The sequence below is a fragment of the Thunnus maccoyii genome, chromosome 2 (genome assembly GCF_910596095.1).
Source record: "Thunnus maccoyii chromosome 2, fThuMac1.1, whole genome shotgun sequence".
Classification (NCBI taxonomy): domain Eukaryota; kingdom Metazoa; phylum Chordata; class Actinopteri; order Scombriformes; family Scombridae; genus Thunnus; species Thunnus maccoyii.
Genome location: NC_056534.1, coordinates 5084347 through 5102156, shown reverse-complemented (window position 1 = coordinate 5102156; position 17810 = coordinate 5084347). Strand labels below are relative to the sequence as shown.

Genomic DNA, 17810 nt, shown 5'->3' with positions numbered 1-17810 from the left:
TGAAAATATATATCTTTTCCCTCCATTTGCTGGCCATTCTTGTACCAGATGTAGGAAGGATCAACAGGCAGCTGACAATTACTGTGACATGTCAGCTCTGTCCAGTTGGGATGATGGTTGGGTGAAGATTTTCTAACATGCACTTGGAAGTCTGGATCTGTGAACAAAAGACACAAATATCATTTCAGAATTAACTGTCAACATACAGCACATACAAACAAATATTCACATGTTCACAGTAACATTTTCTCAATGATCTGAAACATCTGAAACTAACTGATCACAACGTCAAGAAATCGACCATTTATAGCAAATGGTTATAAAGTTAGATTTGGTGGAAAGGAACCTGCTCTTTGAGGGAGCTCTCAGAGAATCCAAGCAGGAATGAAGATTCAACTAACTAACCTTAATAATCACATAGATGAACATTAGATTTGAGAGAAATAAAGAATAGCAAAAGCATAGCATATAATGAGGAGACTGGGGCAGCAGATGGTGTCAGCATTAGCATGTAAACAAAGTAATAGTAAGAAGTGTCGGGTTATAATAGAAGCACTGTCCACTTCTATCAATATGATGACCATTATTAGTCAGCTGGTAGCCAAGCAGCTGGTAAAGCTCTGTGCTCTGCCTGAACTGATGTTTTGTTCCATTTCAAATGAAAATTTTACCTGTGACAGTCAAAGTGACTCCAGGTGAACCAGTATATTTCCCTCCTGGTTGGTTTGTTATGAACCTGAACTTGTACTCAGCTGAGTCGCTCTCTCTCAGGTCTGTGATTGTCAGAGTGCAGTCGTTCTTATCACAGTGATACTGAACACGACCTGAATACTCTGAGTCTTTTTTCAGATTCACAGGGTCATAATCAGGCCCTTTAGTAAACCAGAACGTTTCCTTAATTTCAGTATCATGGTCATTTATTCTGGATGGGTATCTGTAGGTGCAGTTTATCTTCACTGCTGATCCTTTGAAGGCACAGATCTGAGTAGAAGAGTACATCACTCCCCAGTGACCCGCTGTAACACAGAGCACGACAGAATCCGCAATCAGACTCACAACAACATCAGAGAACAGACTTTATTCTGTCATGAAGGTCCTTCAGTATGTAAACCTGCTGTGATACTGCATGGGCCTCCTTCTTTCCACCTCAGAGAAGGACATGAGATTTATTTATGAAGCTTATGGCACCAACACAAGAACAAACATAAAGAGTGTTTTACACTTGAGTACCACAAAATGCAATTAATAATGCAATGTTGAAGTTTTTAATTTAATGTCATGTGAGGATCAATACATTCAAAAAACTGATGATTAATCTAGATACAGTTTGATAAAGGAAATGTATAATCATGAGATGTGGAGCCATGTATACTGTAGGGTTTCAAGTGATCTCATAGCTCTCTGGGAAATGTAGTATTTAGCATTACTCCTTTCAGTTAAGAATGCACTTAAATAAACTATAGAACTAAACTACATACATTTCACAGTACATTTTTTTCTTTAAAAGAGCAACTTAACACCAGCTGAAACCTTGTCTTTACTGCCCTCTAGTGGTTTAAGCTCTGATGCAGAAGTGCACTCCAGGGTGTGTCAGTACACTGTGACAACACTGTTTGATGTGGTGACAGGTGCAACAGAACACGCTAATGCTGAAAAAGCTTGAGGCTTGATGTCTCCAACATTAAGCATTATGTGTGCATGACTTTTCCTGTATGTGTTTTTATCTATGTAGCCTATAGCTGTCAGACATTATGAACATAATATTATTATGATAATTAATTTAATATTATTATGACATATTGAAGGTTGCATTGATGTTGGGATACCTACAGCAGTATCCCATGAGCATAATGGGACCATTACAGAGAGGGAAGTGATATCCATATTTATGACACATTCAGTTCTGATACATTAGCTAAAACACTCCACTAGATGGTGTAAAAGACTGTGAAGTAAACTCACATAGTGAAGGAGAGGGGAACTTCGCATGTCCTTTCACAGCACAGGAATAACTGTCTGTAGAATCAAAGCTGCCTGAATAAGAATTTGATGTTTGTCCCGATATGTCCTGTCCATTCTTCTTCCAGATGTAGGAGGAACCATCAGGTAGATGACAGCTGCTGTGACACTTCAGCTCTGCCCGGGAAGGATTGAATGTTGATCTGCTCACCTGCACCTGGAGATCTGCATATGTGAATAAAGAAAAAAAAAGTGAGAAGACTTGATTTTAAACTTAACTGTCAACATTCACACATACACTTGTGTTCACAGTTTGGAATTAAATTATAAATCTTCAGATGAAAATTTTACCTGTCACAGTCAAAGTGATTCCAGGTGAACCAGTAAATCTCCCTCCTGGTTGGTTTGTTATGAACATGAACTTGTACTCAGCTGAGTCGCTCTCTCTCAGGTCTGTGATTCTCAGAGTGCAGTCGTTCTTATCACAGTGATACTGAACACGACTTGAATACTGTGAGTCTGTTCTCAGATCCACATACACACCATTACTCTCTTTTGTAAACCAGAACGTTTTCTCAACCATAGTATCATTGTCATTTACTCTGGATGTGTATCTGTAGGTGCAGTTTATGTTCACTGTTGATCCTTTTAAGGCACAGATCTGAGTAGAAGTGTAAGTCACTCCCCAGTCATTCTGACCCTGTACCACTGTAACACAGAGCAACGAGTTAAGAATCAGTGAATAAGACAAAGTGGATCATGACATCAATATGATTTTATCTGCAGTCATTGTCATTCAAAGCTCCATATTCACCATTCACATTATTTTTCCTTATTAGCTAGACACCCTCACCACCCATGACGCAGACAAAGCTGAATGTAATTCAAATGTAATCTGTATTTTATAACTTTCATTATGCTATTTCTGAATTGTGCCTGGGTGAATACAGGTATAGAAAAGTCTAAAAGTCCAAAAATATTCATACATACTTTGATTTTACAGTACAAAGAAACTGTTTTAGATGCTGTTTACAGTTAATCTCTCTGTGCACTGAGACAGAACATCGTACAGTCTGAAGGTGCAGTGAAGGAACAAGAATGTATTGAACCTGTGAACATTAATGCAGTTTTACTGAACAGGATGAGAAGAAGAAAATGAATCATTACAGAGTCTGTGCTTGTCTTGGTTAGTTTCCTCTCTGTTAGTTCTTTGGTCAAGTTGCTGCTCAGTTAAGTGTGAAAACCAGAGAGAAAAATGCAGAACATGAAATGAGAGACACTTCTGAAAGCAGCTAAAATAAAATAGGTGACAATAAGTTTTCACAGGGAGGAGCAACTGTTATAACTGTAACAGCTAAAACAGTTGTCCAGCTCTACAGTGCAGAGTGCAGAAATTACCAAAAAGGTTTTAAACATCATGACGAGATGAAATTCTCAGTGCATTGCTGTACCATCATAGAACTATGTATATATGCATATGCATGTATAAAAATATATGATTCTTACAATCCATGGAAGGAAGGTGGACAAACCTTATTAGCTAGACACCCCCACCCCCACCACCCATGACACAGACACAGCTGAACATCTTAATATAATATTATTAAAGTGTTCAGCAGTAAATATTGATGTTATTTTTACTATTTTGCCTTCATTCAACAGCTATAGTTTACACAGAAATAAACAGAAGTGAATGTTTGGTGTTGTAGAGTTTAAAAGTTATTCATCATACTGCATCACACATACATCAAACCTAGAAAAGTGTTGATCTGGGATATTTTATATTTACTCTCTTAAAATCACCTCATGCTGCTCTGAATAAGTGTGCTAAATGTCCTACAATGTAAATGTAGATATACAGTACCTGACACAGAGAGAAGGAAGACAACAAATCCACTCGCTGCTGCTGTTAAACTCATAGCTGCTCCTCTCATCTCTCTGTGAGGCTTCAGAGACAATAAAATACATCAAATAATGTAAACAACATGTAATAATCATATCAGTAAACTATTCTACTTACATCAGAGGAGGACGTTGTCTGTTAAGATGCTCGTCCTCTTTGATCTGTGAGCAGAAGTCAGATATCAGGACGTTAAAACACTTGACTGACTTCCTCTTTCTTAGAATTATGAATATGCATGAGGAGCCAAATGCAAGGAAACACATAAGTTAAAATCAAGTTTTACTGTTTTCTAAAAACTTAATATAATCTATGTCAGAGAGAATAACAGACAAGTGTTCTGGCATATTAGCATTATAAAGATAGAAGAGAAATAATGAGACATTTTTAGTTTTTACTTCCTCTTTTTAAGTTTTGGCACTAACATACTGTATGAATATGTATAAATGTTTGTATGAACTTGTGAAAGGTTAGTATGCTTAGTGACAGCCATAGAAATCATGTTTGTGCATGAAAACAGTTTGTTCCTGTGTGAAAGAAAAACCCCACTCTTTAGGTCTCACTCCTCTACAGCAGCTTGTATGTCTGTATCGAGTGTGAGTGTGTCATGCTCTGAGCGTTAAAGAAAGTGTAACAATACTATATTGAGATTTGTCTCTTTCCTCATTGAAGTCAAGTGCAAGACGTAAAATGCAGCACAGTTCAGTGTCACTGCAGTTATTTTTTACTTACTCTTATTAAGTGTGGGCACAGTTCAGTGTCTAAAGAAAAAGCATGACACGTGACGGATGTGTGACATTTGGTTTGATGCATCTCTTCACACTTCTAGTGCATGTTAAGACACTGAATACACCACCATGAGTTCAAAGAGATGTACTGCATCAGTATGGGATGTAAGAACTCACATGCTGATTTTTTTTTGTTTGTTTTTCAGGTGAACGGACCCTTTAAAGCAGACAGCGGCGATGTCAGTGATGAAGCCTGAATCTGCAACACTGAAGCTTCACCACTAGAGGACAGTGAAACAACAGAGATACTGAATCACAACCCCGAAAAAACATTTTACCATCAATCACTGATTGTTTAGACACATTTAAATTTACTTTTAGTACTTTTCACTTTTTATGATTGAGTTGCATCTTAATCTGTTTACTCTTGACATTAAATTCATTAAACATTACAGTTAGAGCTTCAGTTTCAGATATAAACAGTTTGCATGACAATTAAGGTCTCCTTCAATACAAACTGTCTGTGCATCTTCATTTTAGCAACATCCCAAATCATCATTTTCTTGCTGTAATCATTCATCCTGTTCATATTAACCATAAAGATCCCTTCATATGTAAGTGATGTGGGATCAGTCCTCCTTCTGTGAAAAAATGTATTTATAAGTTTATTTTAAGCCATTATGAAGCTTCAGCTGTCCATATTAGTCATACTGAGTCAATATCTTTTGTTATTGTGTTTTAGTCCCAAATTCCCTCTTTTTGTTACGATCCCTCCACTGCAGCTGAACAGGAAAACACTGTCCATCGAGACACAAAGACGATATTTCTCACTAAAAAGACTGTAAGTGTAGAATATATCCACTGTTTTGGACTAACTCAGACATCTGAAGCCTCATATTATCTTCAGATAAACTTTTAAATATAAATTTGGTCAAAACGAGGACTGTGGATTTTGTCCCCCATCGCTTACATTGTAAGAGCATCAGGACGAGAATTTCTAATGGTCAGTATGAACAGGAGGAATGATTACAGTGAGCAACACCTGTTTCAATGTTCATATGGGCATCTGACTGCTGTTTTAAGACAGACTTGAAAAATGTGAACTTGCCCTTTAAAGCTGAACCTTTGTTCACACTGTCGCCCTCTGCTGCAGGGAAAGGGAACTGAAATTAAATTCTAACTAGAAAAGTCTGCAATTTCTAAAGAAATTGTGTGTGGGAGCTGCAAACTGCCAGACGCAGCTGCTGCCACTGCCGGCTGCTGCCATTCCTGTTATTGCTACTGTTGCTGCAAATTTCTGCTTCAGCAATTATTATTCAAATTTTTTTAGTACCACCTACAGGTGAAATTGTATCAAATACCACACACTTCTTAAACATCCCTGTTTGTATAATTTTGCTGAATTTGCTTATCATGGATTGTTGAATTTAAAAGATATTTAACTTAATAAGTAGTATGGTGGTGTTTCACTAATGGCCACAAGGTGGAGCTATTGGCACCGTGTTTCACTATGTCGTACACATTGACATGGAGAACTTGTGTACCAAGTTTCATTTGACTGAAGACAACAGAACTGTAGAAATATCATGTTATAATATTACAGTAGTGCCCCCTGTGGGTAGAATTGTATCAAATTTGACATAATGGTGCACTGTCATTATATGTGCAAGGTTCTCAAATTTGGTGTCGATTCGAATAGGCATTGAAAAGTTATGGCTCATTAAATGCATCAGACAACGCCTTGAAAGTTTGGTAACCAATTACAGACAAGCGGTAAGTGATACCAAAAAATGAAGATAAAAGCTCTGCTCATAATCATCTTAACATGGTATGTACCAAGTTTGGTGAAGATTGGATGAAAAATGTGCCAAAAGCAGCAAAAAATGTGTTTTTGAAAAAACGTAAAATGGCGGAAAAATTTTCTAGGCGCAAATGGGAGTGGCATATATCAGTCTACTTGGTACCATCCAAGGAATACGCTGTGCAAAAATGGCACAGTGTACCAGTCAATCAAGTTTGAAGACTTTAGCTCTTTTAGTTTTTGAGATATGAGCCTTCAAACATTGCTCCCATTGACTTTCCATTATAAATTTTAATGCTTTAAAAAATTATATAAAATCAATGCAATATGTTAGAGCTGAGAAAGGTAATAGCATACATCTCTTTATGGGGATGTACAATTTGACAATGAAATGAAGTTGATAAGACAATTTGTGTAGGACTAGTTAGACGACGAAAAACGGCGAAATAATATATAATAACTGGAAAATGCAATTTCTGTAGAATCTGTAGAATTCAGATTACATAACTGGAAGCTGAAGAGTATTGAAAAATCTACCAAGATTAAAATCAGCAATTGAATCAATTGAACTTACACCCTCATGTTTGTAAGACAGATATGCTATGCATTGAGCTAACATTTCACACAGTAATGCTGGGCCAGATTTTGGTGTTTAGTCTGTCAATTGCATGAAATTGACAAAAAAGCAGTTCAGCTCAGTTCATTAAGCAGATTGACATCACCTGGACTCCTTCATCCCTACTGAGTTCCACCCTAAGCGTGGCTCGAACTCACAACCTTTGGATCTAAAAGGACTTCAGAAATGACATGACCTTAAACAGCCGGACTACTCACACATGCTATGTAGCAAAGGAAAAGATGTCTTTAACAAGCATATTAATCCACATTTTAGGTAGTAATGTTAAAATAAGCTAGAGTGGAATTGGATTATGGTACAGGATAAAGATGTGAAGCAACTTTGTACATGAGATTATGAGGAGCACTGCAGAGAGCAGGTATCAAACACACAACCTTGTCATCTAAGGGGTAGCTAATCATGACAACAGTGTTCTAAACCACTGAGCCAACAGACATTCCCAGTAATGAGAAGAAAAAATCTTCATTTTGATGAAAATGTATTTGTCTCAAACTAGAGCTTGAAGCTCAGAGATTTGTATATCATTAATGAAAGCAAGACTAGTTTAACATGAGAATGAATGATATATGTAAAAGTTTTTGAAGGAAGAGAGAATCTGTAAGATTAAGAAACTGGAGTGAGAGGAGACACACATCCTGCAGACTGTATTGCAGTCAGTGAGAACATGACAGCGATTCTCTATCAATTAAGGTTCAGATCTCAAAAACTATACGTCCTATGTGAAATGTATTTACATGTTGAGAGAGAGGAGACTTGTGGCAACATACTGAGGCAAGATATGTGCTTGAGGAGTTAAAATTGTGGGAGTGACAGCAGTTTAGAAAAACATTTCTGGTCTAAAATTATCTGCGCTCTCCACTGTGCCTGATCACATGACACACTGGTGAGACCTGAAAAAGTCTGAAAAACTCCTGACGTTGGGCTTAAATTGCCGACAAACTACAAAAGATATCACTAAACAATCTGATAACTTTGAAAGTTCAAAGTTTTGTGAACATTTTACAGTTTGAATGGCGTCTGTGCGATAAGGGACTTCCGAGCAGTTAAGTGTCAAAGTGACCAAGGTTCCAACTCAGTTGGACGGTTCGTCCCATAGACTGCCATTGTAAATTTTAATGTTTAAAAAAATTATATAAAATCGCTGAAACATGTTAATTTTCAGAAAATACAAGCACACATCTGCTGAATGAGTTGCACAGATTGACAGTTGAATGGTTTTTATAGCACAAAGTATGCAGCAGTTGAAACGCGGCAAAAAAATGTACGGAACACGGAATAAGAATAAAGAGAGAGAAGAACAATGTGTGATTGCTTTCAGCAATCAATTGGAATTGGATAATGTGACATTCAGCAAAGTGTGATTGAACCGAGATTATGTTTGAATTTGATGTGTGGAAATATACAGTTTACTGCATATGGTGTGAATGTGATGCTTCCAGTTTGATGTCTCTGTTCTGAACAGACTTAATGAGCTTTGTGAGCCAGGAAAGGTGCAAACCAGGAAGCCAATCAGGATTCTTCAAAAGTGATTTATTATGTATACAATTAAAGTAACATTTTGCATAACAGCTCTAATCCTAAATATCTGTAATATAGAAAAAGAAAAAGGAGTAAAGTACAATAATATAGCCTGCATTACCTCAGACAGAACACTCAATATACATAAACACAGTTATGAGTCACACACACCTGCTGCTACTGAAAACGTCCACATTATCCTCTACAGTCTCTCTCTCCAGTCTACAGCGTTTTTACATTTAAAATAACATTTTATACAACAGCTCTAATCCTAAATATCTGTAATATAACTAACTCCACAGAGAAAAAAATAAGCTTGCATTAGTTCAGACAGAGCACTCAGTAAATTATAAATCAGTTGAGTCACACACACCACCTGACATTCAACTGATCTAAACAATCAATCATGTTTGACACATCGACATGATTCAGTTCAAGCTGCCATCAGCACATTCTTCTCAAAGCTTCTGCTACATGCTGTTACTGACTGTCTGTGCTGCTCACTTCTACCTGCTGCTGCTGCTGAAAACTGAACATGAAAACGTCCACATCATCCTCTCCAGCCTCTCTCTCCACTGTCATATTTCACTGTTGTACTACTTTCTGCTTCCATCAGGTGAGTCCAGCCTCTGGTTCAACTGCATCACAACAAAATCACACGAAATTTCAGTGAGTTACTTCTTGTAACTGTAACAATGAATCTAATGTCGGCCTGTTTTTCTCCTTTCAGGAGGCTCCAACCTGACTGGACTTTACTCCAGGTTTTTGTAGATCTCTGTGTCTTCTGTCTGTGCTGCAGCGACGACCTTCAAGTCTGAGACGTTCTCATACACAGAAGAGTCCAGCTGATGGGGAGAGATGACAATTAAAGACTCAATGAGCCTCATTCATACAATTTACATAGAGTTAGACATTTTTTAAATATTTGTAATAATGATAAAAATAATAATAATAATGATGATAATGAAAATGCTTCAGACTAAATTCTGTGTTGAACTTTAAGGCCTAAAACATTACTGGTTTCTACTAAGCAAGTTGTTCTTTATATTTAAATTCACTTTATGATTTCATGTCGATAATAAAATGTGTTCTAGTGCATTTATAAGCCAAATCATCATAATTGTATTATAGGGTAAGTTTTGTCGATAAACCTGACTGGACTTTACTCCACGTCCTCCTGTTCCTCTGTGTCTTCTTTCTGCTGCAGCGACGACCTGCAAGTCTGAGACGTTCTCATACACAGGAGAAGAGTCCAACTGATGGGGAGAGATGACAATATAAGACTCAATGAACCTCATTCATGCAGTTTGCATACTGTTAGAATTATTACAATATTTTTAATAATAATGCTTCAGACTATTTGGCCTCATTCCTCAGTCCCAATAGATTGATGTCCTTTGTGATGCTCCCCTGATATCAGCCTTTTTTGCGATATTTATGCACAATAATCAATAATTAATAATTGTTGAATTATTAATACATTTTCCAAAAATGATGATACAATTAATATTATTGGTTCAGACTAAATTCTGTGTCAACCTTTAAGGCCTAAAACATTACTGGTTTCTACTCAGCAAGTTGTTCTTTACATTTAAATTAAACCTGCGAGTCTGAGACGTTCTCATACACAGGAGAAGAGTCCAACTGATGGGGAGAGATGACAATATACGACTCAATGAACCTCATTCATGCAATCTGCATACTGTTAGAATTATTAAAATATTTTTAATATTAATGCTTCAAACTAAATTCTGTGCTGGCCTAAAACATTACTGGTTTCTACTCAGCAAGTTGTTCTTTACATTTAAATTCACTTAATTATTTCATGTTGATAATAAAATGTGTTCTCATGCATTTATAAGACAAATCATCATAACTGTATTTTAGGATAAGTTCTGTCAATAAGGTCTCTCTCTCACCTCTATAGTCTCTACAGGTTCATTCAGTTCAGTGGTGGAGCTCAGAGTTTTCTTCTTCCTGGATTGAATCCAACAAAAACAAGAAATATTTAACACAATGAAATTCATGATTTAAAAACTTTGAACATGTTTTAATAAGAAAATAAAAGAAGGGATGTCTTCTTCATTGTTTTACCACGTCCACAAACTCAAGAGAAGTAGAGGAATCAGCATCAGGACCACCAGAATCACCACGATGATATTAATTATAAATACTGATTTCCCTAAAAATTGAGATCAACAGAAAGGAGATATGGCTTATCAATAAGTGTAGTATATAAGTATATGTATGTCTGTGTGTGTGTGTGTGTGTGTGTGTGTGTGTGTGTGTGTGTGTGTGTGTGTGAGAACATCAATGAACATAACTTACCTGACCCAACAGTCAGATATAAGGTGGAGTTATGACGTCCTCTTCTGTTCTGGGCTTCACAGTAATAATTCCCACTGTGTTCCAGTCTGACATCAGTGATGGCGAAGATCTGTCCTGATGTGTTTGGTGAGTCTTCATTCTCCTTGTACCAGGTATAATTAGCTGCTGGGTTAGCATCACTGCTACAGGTCAGATTCACTGAACTGCCCTCCACTATCTCACCAGAGGGACTCACTGACACAGAGGGAAGCTTTGGAGCATCTGGGGGGCAATATGTATGGAGATGCATCTCATTAATATTATTATGCATAATGTTGGGGAATAATGAAGAAAACTACGTAGAAAACTGTGTTGTGTATATGTAGATACTTTTAATGTGATCATAGCATCTTTGAAATAACTCTGTTGGCACAAGTTTTGTCTAAATTGTTGACAAATTGATGTCTGCCACATTATTTTGAACTACCAGCAGGAGGTGCCAAAATCACATATAATAAAACAACTTTATCATTATTATCCCAGAAGGAAAATGGTTTGCAGTGTGGGTTCAACATTTAACATACACAGTAAGAAAGAGAGAAAGATCCACATGTTGCACATTGAAGCTTTTTAGAAAACGGTGTGACTTTCATTCATCACCAACTGTAAGATATTAAGGTTTAACTATTGTTATTACTGATGCTCGCTCCATCTTTGCAAACAAACCACAGCTGTGGTGAGAGGTTCAACTCAACTATGTCTTATCATTTCCAACAATTTGCATTATAAACCAGTTTAGAGCTAAAGTCAGTCTACTGTATGTTGAACCTGTAGCCTTCTAAACTATAATTTTCTTGCCATCATAGTGTTAGTAAACCTGCCTGTTGTTGCTATTTATGGTCACATGACCAATCTTGTCTTTGCTTTCCCAGAAACAATACGGTAATTGGTTGAATGTCCCATTTGGCTCAAACCATCCTACTCTAAGCACCTTGAAAATCCACCCTTTGCTTAAAAGATGAGTCGATGTTTTGTACTTACACTGGATGTCAATGAATAGAAATGAAGAGTTGATCTGTCCATATTGATTCTCAGACTTGCAGTAGTAGATCCCTCTGTCCTCAGAGCTGATGGAGGTGAAATGAAAACTTCCTCGTTGCCCTTGAAGCACTGTTTGGTCCTCTTTGTACCAGGTATAAGTAGCTGCTGGTTTAGCATTACTGCCACAGGTCAGAGTCACTGAAGTGCCCTCAACTATTTCACCAGAGGGACTCACTGACACAGAGGGAAGCTTTGGAGCATCTGGAGATGTATTTACACAGAACAAATTGGGGTGTATTACAACAGTAACATATATTGTAGGTAAATATTTAGTTCTAAATAGTTAAATGGGGCAGTATGTCAAACTGGATGTCTGACAGTTCCATTCTAAAACCCAAATGTTAACATTTAACAAAACTGAAATGAATAGAAAAAACAATGGCTGCCTGGATGGTAGTAAACAAAAAAGAAAAAATGCAGCATGGCTTGCAAAGTGCTGTACAATAATATTGCAGTTTTAGTCAATTTACTATAAATTATATATAAACCACTGGTATAATCCTTTAAATAAGCTGTTTCACTCACATTTCACATCAATAACAATGTATTCAGATGTCCTCTTCCCAAGCTGATTCTCAGCTGTACAGTAATACTCTCCAGAGTCAGAGGACTGGATGGAGCTGAAGACAAGCTGTGGTTCTTTACTGACAGGTTGAAGGTCTGGATTTACATTCTTCTTGTACCAGGTATAATTAGCTGCTGGGTTAGCATCACTGCTACAGGTCAGAGTCACTGAACTGCCCTCCAGTATCTCACCAGAGGGACTCACTGACACAGAGGGAAGCTTTGGACCATCTGGAGGACAATATGTATGGAGATGCTTCTCATTAATATTTTTATGCATAATGTTGGAGGAATAATGAAGAAAACTACGTAGAAAACTGTGTTGTGTATGTGTAGATGCTTTTAAGGTGATCATAGCATCTTTCAAATAAACTCTGGTGACACATGTTTTTGTCTAAATTGTTGACAAATTGGTGTCTGCCACATTCTTTTGAACTACCAGCAGGAGGTGCAAAAGTCATATAACAAACCAACTTTATCATTATTATCCCAGAGGGAAAATGCTTAGTAGTGTGGGTTCAACATTTAACATACACAGTAAGAAAGAAATCAAAAATCCACATGTTGCACATTGAGGCTTTTTAGAAAACGGTGTGACTTTCATTCATTACCAACTGTAAGATATTAAGGTTTAACTATTGTTATTACTGATGCTCGCTCCATTGTTGCAAACAAACCACAGCTGTGGTGAGAGGTTCAACTCAACTATGTCTTATCATTTCCAACAATTTGCATTATAAACCAGTTTAGAGCTAAAGTCAGTCTACTGTATGTTGAACCTGTAGCCTTCTAAACTATAATTTTCTTGCCATCATAGTGTTAGTAAACCTGCCTGTTGTTGCTATTTATGGTCACATGACCAATCTTGTCTTTGCTTTCCCAGAAACAATACGGTAATTGGTTGAATGTCCCATTTGGCTCAAACCATCCTACTCTAAGCACCTTGAAAATCCACCCTTTGCTTAAAAGATGAGTCGATGTTTTGTACTTACACTGGACGTCAATGAATAGAAATGAAGAGTTGATCTGTCCATATTGATTCTCAGACTTGCAGTAGTAGATCCCTCTGTCCTCAGAGCTGATGGAGGTGAAATGAAAACTTCCTCGTTGCCCTTGAAGCACTGTTTGGTCCTCTTTGTACCAGGTATAAGTAGCTGCTGGTTTAGCATTACTGCCACAGGTCAGAGTCACTGAAGTGCCCTCAACTATTTCACCAGAGGGACTCACTGACACAGAGGGAAGCTTTGGAGCATCTGGAGATGTATTTACACAGAACAAATTGGGGTGTATTACAACAGTAACATATATTGTAGGTAAATATTGAGTTCTAAATAGTTAAATGGGGCAGTATGTCAAACTGGATGTCTGACAGTTCCATTCTAAAACCCAAATGTTAACATTTAACAAAACTGAAATGAATAGAAAAAACAATGGCTGCCTGGATGGTAGTAAACAAAAAAGAAAAAATGCAGCATGGCTTGCAAAGTGCTGTACAATAATATTGCAGTTTTAGTCAATTTACTGTAAATTATATATAAACCACTGGTATAATCCTTTAAATAAGCTGTTTCACTCACATTTCACATCAATAACAATGTATTCAGATGTCCTCTTCCCAAGCTGATTCTCAGCTGTACAGTAATACTCTCCAGAGTCAGAGGACTGGATGGAGATGAAGACAAGCTGTGGTTCTTTACTGAGAGGTTGAAGGTCTGGATTTATATTCTTCTTGTACCAGGTGTAATTAGCTGCTGGGTTAGCATCACTGCTACAGTTCAGAGTCACTGAACTGCCCTCAGTGATTTCACCAGATGGACTCATTGACACAGAGGGAGGCATTGGAGCATCTGGAGGAGAAAACATAGTTATTCAACAGTTGAATAACTGACACAATGTAAGAAGCAAATGTTAGACACAAAGTGAGGAGTGAAAGTTGATTTCCTTGTCCCTGCTCATATTAAAATCAACTGTCTGTTACCTTGGATACATTTTGACATTGTGTTAGTGACATAGTTAGGTAAACTCACACACTGAAGGAGAGCGGTAATCCTCGTGTCCTTTCAAAGCACAGGAGACGTTGTCACCAGGATTAAACTGCCCTGAATAAAGAGAAGTTTCCTCCTTCATAACTTTCTGTCCGTTCTTGAACCAGACGTAAGAAATACGACCTGCTGGACTGCAGCTGCTGAGACATTTCAGCTTTGCCTCGGTATAAGACTGATGGACTGTTATTGTGATCACCTGCACCTGGAGAGCTAGATCTTTGAGGAAGGATCAAAAATGGCATTTGTTACCAGTAAAATACTCACATACAGTCAAAATAACCTCTATAGTTCTGGTGGGTAAAATAATTTAAGATCATCCAATCAAAAGTGTAAATGGGGGAAAGTACTCAATATAATCCAATAAATTTTATGTGAAACTCTTCAACAATAACTATTCACCACTTTCACTAGTCATCAGTTTGTTTTCATCAGTACCTGTGACAGTCAGAGTTGTTCCAGGTAAACTACTCCTCCATTCAAAGCTTTGTGTTTTGAATGTGAAGTGATACTGGGCTGAATCGCTGTCTCTCAGGTCAGAGATTCTCAGAGTGGAGCGTCCTCTCTCTGTTTCAAGGAACTGAACACGACCTGCATACTGGGAGTCTTCACTAAGGTCCTCAGGCTGTGAGTAATTCTGCCACTGATGACTACGTTCAGGACTGAACCAGAATGTTGATGTGATAGATTCATAACTGCTGTATGTGCAGGAAATGTCCACTGATGAGCCTCTGAAGGCACAGATGCTTCTTTCAGTATAAGTCACTCTGTGGCAGGACTCAGGAAAGATACCTGAAAGATAAAAATTAATTCAAAACAGTACTATGATTAAAGTACTATTGTACCTATTGTTTTAGTAATAATCCTATACAAGGCTCAACAGGAAATCTTGTTTTTCACATGCATAATGTTGGTTCACCCAAAAAAACCCAATTTTCTCTCTTATTTGTGGTGTCTATACATGAAGATATATGTGGATTCATTTTTCAGTTTTTCTCTATTTTATTCCGGTCTGTTCAGTTCCAGTTGTGTTTTGCCAGCTATAGTGTCTGGAATAAAGAGTTTTCTCGAGTACCTGCTGCCTCCAGCGTTCTGCATTTGGGTCCACCTTCTGCTACTTTCATGACAACAACATGTCTAAAATCTCATGGGGCTGTGGTTTGGTTTTGATCCACTCCTATGCAATGTTTGTATCACATGTTGCCCTAGAAACATTCAATTCAATTTTATTTATATAGCACCAAATCACAGCAAAAGTCATCTCGGGGCACTTTCCACATAGAGCAGGTCAAGACTGTACTCGGTTAATTTACAGAGACCCAACAATTCCCTCATGAGCAAGCACTTGCTGACAACAGCAAGGAAAAACTCCTCTTTAACGGGAAGAAACCTCAAGTAGACCCGGGGGGTGTTCCATCAAGCTGGCTAACGGGATAGCCTCGCTTATTTCAATAAGCCTCGCTAATTTAAGTGAGAGTTCCGTTCCATCACTGTGGCTTATATGAGTCCCAGCTGAGTAACCATGGTAACTTAGTCAGCAGAACTAGCCTGCTCCGTGGCAGGCTAACAGTCAAGCTTAACTCAGCTGCATGTCAAAGAATGTCCGACAGACGGAAACTCTCAAAAGACGGTTCTATCAAGTGTCTTTTCACACTCGCGTCACTTGTCTGTGTTCAGGAAACATAAAATAGAAGAACTGTGAGGGACTTTTACAAAAATACTTATGTAAATCCCCATTTTATTCGTGGTCACTCCTGTGTTGGACTGGACCCTTTTAATTAAAAGCTTAGCGTTTATAATTTAAGATATAAAAGTGTGCCAGTGTTATTTTGAAGTTATTTATTTATTCATTCACTCATTTTGTTTAAGCTGTGAAGACAAAAAGAAAATTAAATAAAGGCCAAACCATGTCCTTCTGCTGTGTTTAAATGTATACAGTATTAACTGCTTATAGTAAGCAAAATTCACTGCTCTCTTCGCCTTTTCTGCCACTGGGGAAAAGAAGGAACTTATCACTGGCAAAAGTCAGACCCTGCTGCTTCAAAAATGCGCACAGTGTGTTTGAAACAGTTAATAAAATTCAGTAACTCTATATTCATGTAGGGTAATAAATATACAAATGTCAATTAGATGGTATTCTGCATGAGAAATAAAGGGAAGAAAAGGTTATGATATTACAGTGATATTTGACCTGGACAGACGTGATCACTATATGCGGTTTCCACTGTACTTGTACTTAAATCCTTTTCCAGTTTCTTTATGTCCAACTGCAACTCAATTTTTAACTTTCATTGACGCTTATTAATGGACATTTTGTGAAAGAGAAAATGTGTCAAAGAGTAGATGATAATGTTGGTAAGTTGGTTCTCTTAAGTTGCTGACACTGTAATTTTAATTATACATCTGATATTATCTAGCCTAGTGATAATATAACCACACTGATCTGAAGGGCAATACTACTGAATGCTCATTTACTAACAACTCTTCGCTTTCCCCACCCAGACTTATCAAGCCGAATGCGAGGACTGAACCATCAACCTTCTGGTGATAAGTTCACACCTCTAACCTTTAGGCCATCAATACCTGCCTACAGGTATGCATTTAATCTGTCATCAATTTTGTGCCAAGCTGTCTCCTTCAATTTGTTTATTGTAGCAGTATTGGCCTTTATGGTGAAAACCCCTTTATATTCTTTATATAGTTTCATCAGCAGGTTTGTTCTGCTGCAGAGAAGAACATCGCTGTAGTTTTCACTTCTTTTTGCGACATAGTATCGTCTTTTCTACGACTGACTGTTCTAGGCTGCTTATGTACTCTGTGCACGCGCACACATCAAGCTTATTCCAGTCTGGCTAGACTTAGCGCTGACTAGAGGCAGCTAACCTGCGTTAGTGGAACAGCTTGAGCCTAAAATGAAAGTTGACGTTAATTCTAGCCAGGCTTTCTTTAGCTGCGTTGATGGAACACCCCTCCGGGCTCTAGGTTGGTACACAAACATTTACATACAAGTTAAAGTACAAGAGGTTAAAGGTTCTACTAGATGTGGCTTTGTTGGTGAGAGAGTGTGTTGTAAACTCACAAACTGAAGGAGCGGGATGATGCTCAAATCCTTTTAATGCACAGGAATAGCTGTCTTCAGGAGAAAAGTACTTTTTATAAGTAGAAGATGTTGCATTCTGAATTTTCTGTCCATTCGTGTACCAGATGAAGGAAGAACCATCAGGTAGATGACAACTGCTGTGACACTTCAGCT

General features: G+C 37.7%; 1 protein-coding gene and 1 long non-coding RNA gene across 3 annotated transcripts in view; one reads left to right on the top strand and one right to left on the bottom strand.

The window, feature by feature from the left end:
* Nucleotides 1-17810, top strand: part of LOC121912934 — a 183518-nt gene that overhangs the window by 49804 nt on the left and 115904 nt on the right. The gene's annotated exons all lie outside the window — the stretch shown is intronic.
* LOC121913184 lies at nucleotides 11906-14207 on the bottom strand. Of its 2 annotated transcripts, none has more exons than XR_006100232.1 (3): nucleotides 14093-14207; nucleotides 13508-13768; nucleotides 11906-12152 (listed from the first exon to the last, which is right to left on the bottom strand). It is a non-coding gene; the product is annotated as an uncharacterized LOC121913184 (long non-coding RNA). The 2 variants fall into 2 exon arrangements; XR_006100231.1 differs by lacking the exon at nucleotides 11906-12152 and adding an exon at nucleotides 12709-12746.